The sequence below is a fragment of the Cyprinodon variegatus genome, unplaced genomic scaffold (genome assembly GCF_000732505.1).
Source record: "Cyprinodon variegatus isolate N-32 unplaced genomic scaffold, C_variegatus-1.0 Scaffold748, whole genome shotgun sequence".
Lineage (NCBI taxonomy): Eukaryota > Metazoa > Chordata > Actinopteri > Cyprinodontiformes > Cyprinodontidae > Cyprinodon > Cyprinodon variegatus.
The window spans coordinates 202,056-210,823 of record NW_015151201.1 but is presented as its reverse complement, the minus strand read 5'-3'; positions in this window follow the sequence as shown (position 1 = coordinate 210,823).

Sequence of the window (8,768 nt, the reverse complement as noted above, 5' to 3'; positions counted from 1 at the left end):
TAAACCAGAGCCCTTTATAAACCAAAGCCGGTTATAAACCAGAGCCCATTTTAAACCATAGCCCGTTTAATACCCTTCGCAATAACCCTGTATAATAATCCTGCTAAATAAGAAACTTCAGCTGTCATGTGGACCGACTGCATGTATTGGATATAACCCCATGCACCTTTTTCTCAAGCAACGAGTAAATTTCTCCACTATATATATATATATGTATATATATATATATATATATATGTATATATATATATATATATTTCCGAATCCATTAATTTTGGACATAGATGAGATATATGTTTGCATTATTAACCATGTCCCTGCTTTTCATCTGACACATATCAAAAGGGCACCTCTACTAATTATAACACTGAGCACATGAGTCAAACCAAACATAGAACCATCTCAATCCCTTGAGATTAGATTCAAATCTTGGATGTAAACACCGAACAGCCAAATAATAATCTGCTCCTCCAGACGCCCGCCCCCATAAATAATTCAGGAGTCTTTGAGATGGAGCCGGAGTGGAATTAATTGAAGGACTTAACCTTATTGGGTGAATTTTAGGGAAAATATGTTGCAGAAGTTCTTTATATGTACCCATAAACTGACTTTGTGATCCTGTTGCAGCCCTTTTTATGGTGAAAATGTAAGCTTTCTTCCTTTTGTGATGTTTTTTCAGAGTTTTGTCTTCTTTTTGTCAAAAATACTTTCCTTCCTCTAAGATAGGCGGCATTATTATCACAGAGGGGAAAAAGACTCAATCTTCAGCCCTAAGGGGGAACAAGACAAAAACTGGTCAAAGAAACTCAGTAAGAACAATCAAATTCATAGATTCATCAAAAGAGTGCTGTAATTTGCAGCCCAAAAGGATATTGTGTTGAATGTGGGTTATCTGAGATGCATTCAACGTTGAGACAAACACTTTTGTTCCTCTTCCTACTAGGCAGCGCAAATAGAGATGGATCCTGCTGGTTAAAAAAACATTGTTACAAGGTCGGTCTCCAGGGTGGATTAGAGGAACAGCAAACACCCTGCTGTTTGAGGAAAAGAATAGGTGGCTGTCATGTATCCGCCTGGCAGCAGAGGAGGAGCAGGAGAAGGAGGAGGGGCACAGAGACATGGGTGGAAAGGAGGGAGGGAGAGTAAATGTGATTTAGCCTCAATAATCTTCACAGGGTCTCATGCAAAAAGGTATCACCCCCCACCCATCAACCCAAACGCATGTAGCAATGGGGGGTTGCAAGGAGAGTATAGAAAGCCATCATATGAGCATATTGACCTCCTGAGAAGAACCAGGCTACTTGGGTTAATGGAAATACTGGTGAAAAAATCTGATAACCTCTTAAGAAGAAATGAATTCTCCCTCAGCAAGGAGAGTTTTCATCTATGCTTTTACAGATGTCTGCTTTTGTTGTTTATATGTTTGTTGAAGCTTCAATTTGGGTTCAGTTACACTTCAGCTTTATGTAAACATGTTTTGCTAACAGCCTTTCCTGTTAACATTTGCACGGGGTTCTATCTTTTTGATGTGCTTTCTTTTTTTAAACAAATTGAAGCTATTCTTTAATTTCTCATTTCATTAAAAATGATGCATATATAGAAACAAATGACATTTTTGTCTAAAGGATATTTATAAAGCAGCAATCTCTTTGGATATATCATTAGATAACCCAATATTCTGGCTAATGAAGGGTGGCATTTCCTACATGAATCCTTAATAGATTTCATTTCTACCACAAAAATGCGCCATGGCATCAATATATACTCACTACCCAATCATTTTTAATGGATGCACCTTACAAAAGTCCCATCGAATTCACATTTCCTTTGAGAACAGATTTCAATTTTATTTGCATCAATTCCATCTTGCTGTTCCTTAGATATATAACGACATGATAGCGTCACAGTCACAGTCACAGTACGTACATTGGCTGCACATCCATGAGGTAAACGTCATTTTGAAGCATACTGTATCACATTTGTTATGATGCTGTGATTGTAGAGGGCCTTGGTATACAGTAAACTAACTGTCATGTAGATTAGATTAGATTAGATTAGATTAGATTAGATTAGATTAGATTAGATTAGATTAGATTAGATTAGATTAGATTAGATTCAACTTTATTGTCATTACACATGTACAGGTACAAGGCAACGAAACGCAGTTTAGGTCAAACCAGAAGTGCAATAGCAGCAAGTGCAGGATAAATATTGGTTCCATAAACACAGGACATGGGTTTTTACTGAATGAGTATAGAGATGAATACCATTATAAATAATGAATATAAAAATATAGTTTACCAGTGTTATGAACTAAATTTACAGCTGGATATGTACCGAAGATAATATACAGATGGATATTACCATAAAAAGGGTTTTTACAGTTATGTACAATAGCATATATAGAGGAAACCAGTTGAAGCAGTATTATTCTGAGAGTATATGGATGTTAAATGATAATATTAAAAAGATGTTCTCTTGGTTCCAAGAGATGGCAATGTACAAAGAAAATACTGTATCTCCCACACTGTAACGCCTTCAACATCCAACCTGAGTCAATGAAACTGAATGATCTGTACCCTCATGTTGTTTTTGTCTAATTCTTACCCAACCATTAGAATTTTGCCACTGAAAGCGACACCTATTATATCAGACAGCCTTTCAATTCTGCTTCCAGTGAGTCTATGTGAATTGTAGCCTCAGTTTAGCTGACAGTAGGATCATTGGGAGTGACTCGCCACTGCTAACCTATTTGTTTCATGATTTATATAGTTCAGTCAGACCCGGTGGACACGCTTTGGTCGTAGCAATTGGTTAAAGTGCTGCTTTGGCCTCTGTCACACTGAATCTGTTTGCCCTTTCTCTCAAAAATAAAATCTATTTGATATTTTTTAATCCTCACATCTAAATTCAATTCAATTCAGTTTATTTATATAGCGCCAATCCACAACACAAGTCATCTCAAGGCACTTTAGAGGTCAACCAGATCATACAGTCAAATTGATTCAAAGTTTTCTATCTAAAGAAAACCAGTCGATTGCATCGACTTATTGACTCAAATGCAATCCCTCACACTAAGCATGCTTATCTGATGCTCATTACAAATTATCTATTTTTCCCAACTTTTTCATATCAACTTTAGTTTGTTTGGCATTTGATCCAAGGAGATCAACACAGAGATAAACTGTCTCAGTTCCAAAAACTGTCTGGTTGAGAGTCTCTTAAAATCCCTTTTATTTCCCCGTTGAAAAAAAGGCATCAAGTTGCTGCTACAGTATAATATTGGCTGAGTAACTGTGTTAAACAAGCAGCCGTACAGGCCTCATAAAATAGCACTTATATGTTCCTCGCAAGACCTACTAATTAGCACCTAAGCTAAGAAATGTTTGCTGCCTGCTTTTCTAATAAATTAATCTGGAATCTCTCATATGGAGCCTATATTTATCATTAGGCTGCATTCTGTGCATCCTCGTTCATTCAGGTCCCTCGGCTGAATACTGTGTCTGGAGGGGGGAATCCAGCAGCCTCTCCATAACAAGTTACTGTATCTTCAGTGAATTCTCAAAGGTTACTGTATAGCAGAGCTTATTTTACGTTTACAGAACATTTCGCACTGCTACCAGACAGATTAGGTAGCAGATTTTTAAAAGAGTGTTTAGCCTCCAATCATAACAAGCTTCCATGTGATAAAGAAGTAAGTTTACTTTTTCAAAATGCCACAGTGACAGAACATCAAGCTCTAAAAAAACAAAACAAAATGTGGCTCAAGAGGGGGCGGCCTCTGATGGCATTTTTCCAAATTTTCTCAGAGGGATTCCTCCAAAAATTAAAAAAATAAAATTGTATTTCTTACTTGGATGTGTTTGGAAGATGCGAGAGAAAAGTTTTATTTGGACCATTATGATTTAGACTCCAAAGGGTGAGGGACTGGAAGCTTTGCATTGTGTCAAATTGGTTTTTAAATCTAAACATCAGCATGTTTGTGGCATTAGGTGTTTGTGAAAGCTGGTTTGTGTGTGAAAACCATTCATCCACCATATGGAAATGTCATTGAGTAATCATAAACAATTATCATCTGCAGCTTTCAGAGCACCAGAATAGGTCAGATTTGCATAAGGAGACACAAAGGATTAACTTGCATTCAAGAACAGATTCCCTGCAGCTCAGCACATTGTCGGACCCCAAGTTAGCTTATTATTATTCTTTTTGTATCTTTAACTCAAAATTTTAATGGAAAGCTAGCTTTTATTTTTTACTGAACAATAGAGGCATAGGATAGGATTTTATTTATTTACTTATTTATTTTGCTGCACTGCTATGGAAATTGAAAACCACAACAACAGGCATGTAATGATAATTTTCCTCTACTGCGTAGCACGCTTAAAAGCAGCTGCAGATCAATTCGAAGCAGGTCTTTCCACCAGGCAGTAAATCAAAGATCAGGACACGGAGGAGTTGGGAGTGGTTAATGGATGCTGTGGCAGAAGTTCAGTCAGCGCAGAATGAATTCAGAGATGAGTGAGAGAGGACGGAGGAGGTGGAGGAAGTGGCTGATGGAGGGTAGTCAGGAAAGGGGGGTTGGTGGAGTTCAGAAGGGTAATGGGGCAGCTGCTTGTTGGGTGGCAATGATCAACAACCGACAGATAAATTGCATTCTGCTGCTTTGAAAATAAACAACAAAACCCAACGTGACTGAGAATACATGATGTCCTGTAGAGAGAGAAATCCAAAGGCCATCAAACTCTCTCCTTATTATATCAACACAGTACATATATGTACAGTATATTGCATATTACTGAGTATGAACTAACCTGTAGTCTGTATGGTATTTTTTATTTTTGTTAAGAAAAAATTTGATAATAACAATGTTAATAGCCAATTTTCTTTACATGTCTTGCATTGTTTTAATTACATTGATCAGTTGTCATCTTTCACTAGATGGCGGTAAAGTCAAGAGATGGAATCGCTTAAACACAACATGTTGTTAGTCAAGCTGTAAAAGATTTTCTCTGACAGCACTCAGTCACAAAATCAATTGAGATTTTGATCTTTTTTTAATTTTTTTATTACAGTTTTAATATTTTAACATAAAGTTTCCTGGAATTGGCAAAAAAAAAACAAGAAAAAAATGGTTATTTCAATACAATTTCCAAACTTCTATGTCTTTACCTTGATAAGATAGGTTAGCTTTACAAGTACAAGAAAAGCATGTCATATACTAATTTTTTCTAAATTCAAACAATAATGATTTATTTCACCTGTTGGAGTTCAAAGCAAATCGTTGCCTCTCTGGGTAGAGTTTTGTAGTCAGTTTTGTAATCACATTGCTCTTCTACTCTCGTAATGTCTGAAATAGTGCACACTACCGTCCTCTAATATTTCTGGAGTTTGGAGAAGTTCAATACACAGTGAAACAGGGATGAATATGACAGGAATTGTAAATCATGGAAATGTTTTATAAAAATTATAAATTGCATTTTAAAGATATTTTCTTATGTACTGTTAAAATATTTTTTTTTGAATGTTGCTGAGTACATTTTTGAATTTCTAAAGATCTTTTCTGAAGTTTTTTTTAAAAAACAACCCTAGCAGGTATGGAGGACCAGGGGAGACACTGAAGAATACATGCAGCTATTTCAGATATAACATTTAAATGATAGAGTTAGGAATCCAATTTGAAGCATTTTGTAAATGCACATTTTAGAATGATTAAAAAGGAATAGTAAATTCTATTTATTATTCTATTTTTAAATAGAGAAATTTGAAAATGCCACACCTGGATAATAACATGATGGATAGGAGGTACTGTGCTCTCACCAGAATTGTTCTTGGATCACCAGTCTTTGTTTTAAATGTCTTCACACTTTATCACTTAAGCTAGCTTAACCTTAAAGGTGCAGGTGACAATGATGCAAATGCTTTAAGGAAACTTCTGGAGATCATGTAAAACCTATGAGGCCTCTTTCAAGTACTCAGAAGACAAGCTTCTCTTAAAATCAATTGAAATCCAACTGGTATTTACTGTAGGAGAAGTCTGTGAGTTTCCACAGAGTTAAAAAGCAGGCAGGTGGAGCAGTACATCTGTAGTTATTTTGGTAGCCATCATGTTGTGATCCAAGTGGGGCTTTCTGTTTACATCTGAGTGGGAACTGTGATTGGTTTTACCTGGTGTTTAGTGTGCTTATCAACCAGAAGGGTTACGCTAAGGCTAAATATAAAAGGGAAACTATTAGGAGAATGCACAAAGTGCAGAAGGAACGCTTAATGAAGAGGGTAAATTAAAAAGAAAATGAAATTGCAAAAAGCATTCTCACAAAAACGACAAATATATAAAAAAATATATTTATTTGTAAAAGGTTTATTTGAAAGGTTTATGTAAAGTGCACTATTTGTAATCATCTTTTCTTAATTAATCAATTTTCTTAATTATTATGACCTCAAACATCTATGGGTATAGTTTTTCTTTTACAACTGCTCTAAGACTGCATTTAACACTTTCAATTTGCTCATTTAACTAGGAAGGACCAAACCAGTTTGCACAGCTTACTCACTAAATACAATATATGTAGAGACTTTATCACTTCTTATTGGAATTATTTGAAATTCAGGCAGTCTTCCTCAGAGCTTTGTTATTCTAGATGTATACACCAATGATGAAAAAAATTTTTATTTTGGTATCAAAAAAAATGAGTAAAGAATGTAGCATCATTTTGTCATACAATTACAGAGTTAAACCTTTCCCTTCATTGGTCTAATTTTAAAAGATGGTCAAAAATACTATTGATAATTGATCTACTATCTGATGTTATTGTTATTCTCCTAAATAGATAATTTTGTGGAATTTATTTTAAAATAGATAGAAATTACCTTTATTGTTCCACAGGCCAACAAAAACAAAAAAAATTGTCTAAATTTGTTCTTGTGTTTTGGAAAACTGATTTGATTTCATCAGAAATATTAAAAAAATAAATGCCCATCAAAGATGGTTCCACACTTACTGCCATAGCCTGTAGCTCTAAGGCATGAAAAAAAATGTTGAATGAGGGAATCCCAGTTAGGTAGCGCATTGAAGATGCTTGTCAAAGCTATTACCTGAAACTAAACCAGGTCAACATAGTTAATAGAAACAGCAATCAAATTTTATCCAAAGCCTGTTTTACAGACAGTGTAAAACCTTCTTTAATATCCAGGTTTTCAACATTTATGTTTAGTATTGGCTTAATAATAAATTAAATTTGGCACCTTAGAATAAAAACAATTTTGGTCCCTGTGAAGCAAGTTTGAAATGCAATAGAGTCCTTTAAAAAGTGCTGCACTCTGTATTATTTTATCAGAATTATTAATTATTATCCGTTTGGAGATGTGTGCAGTAGTAGGTTGTCTTGGATAGAAATTTTACATTTCTTTTATAGCATTACATCCATAAAATGCCATTTTATTTCTGTGAAAACTGATCTGATACATCAACTTTTTCCTACAGTTAAAGCAACATTTGGGAATTGCCCATTTGAACATGAGATTCATGTCTGCTACTGTTTAGATCACAGTTTGAATGGTAGAGTTCTCTGACAAACCTCTGAGGCCTTTGCAAAATAACTAGATATTAGATATATACATTTGGGTTCTTGTCGTGTGAAAAAAAGTATTCAACTATACAATCCAGTTAAATAAGGAGATCAATGGATTTTACTCAGTCGGCACTTTATTTTCCTTTGCAAAGAAAAAGAAAACAAGACATTCATAACAGACCTGACAGCTTGACCTTCTGTTCTGTTCTGGCTAGACAATGTTTTTTTCTCACTAACTTAAAGTCTGGGAAAAGTTGTGAAAGTTGAGTACATTTAATCAAAACAAATTTCAGAAATTTAACAGTAAAATGTTATGAATAAACCTTGAGAAAGAACTTGGTTTATTAAGGGAATGGTATTTCTTGTCCCAAACACTTCTCTCACTCAGACACCTTGTGCTCTCGCAGGTGAAACGCTTGAGATAAAACATTTTGTACGTAAAAAGAAAACCAGCACTCATATGTTAATATATGAAATTGTAAATTAATAAGAACCTGAATGTTCCGACCGCAGTTCTTTATCTAAACTTGGAAGATTATCGTTTATACTGGATTTTAATCTTGAAGTTCAAAAAAAAAATAAAAAAATACAGGCTGGGAGCACATACGTATGGATATAATGGAAACACTTTCAAAGTTTTAGTTTTTATGTTAAAGAATTTTTTTTAAATTATGTATCGTTTAAAATAAAAATCGAAACAAAATCACCAAGTTATGATAAAAGTTGTAAACATAATTTTGGCATTATTTGCAAAAATGTTGCTTCAGCCAGTCCTTGATATTGGTGAAACATGAGTGCAAAAAGAAATCTTACTCCATTGCCACAGGGTATTTTTTTAATACAGCAGAGCTTTACGCTGTCTGACACCATTGCTGTGTGACAGTGCAACAGATGGCAGCCTGCTCTCTGCACATTACTTTGACAATATGACTCTAATGGATGTTGAAGTGCCACAAGCAAACTCTGCAAAGATAGAGCCCAACTGTCATGTTCCATAAGGCGTTTGTAGGGACTCTTCAGACGGAGGAGACTAAGGCTGATGTAGTCATTGGTATTCACAATCGCTTTAAATGCTTTTTTACAGCTGCAGATGTATTATGTTTATGTTGATGTTGGTGGGTTGCTTAGGGTCCAGGAAATCAATAGTTACAATAAAGATGTCTAAATATTGTAAGGCATTTCTAAATTTTCTTGGAGGAT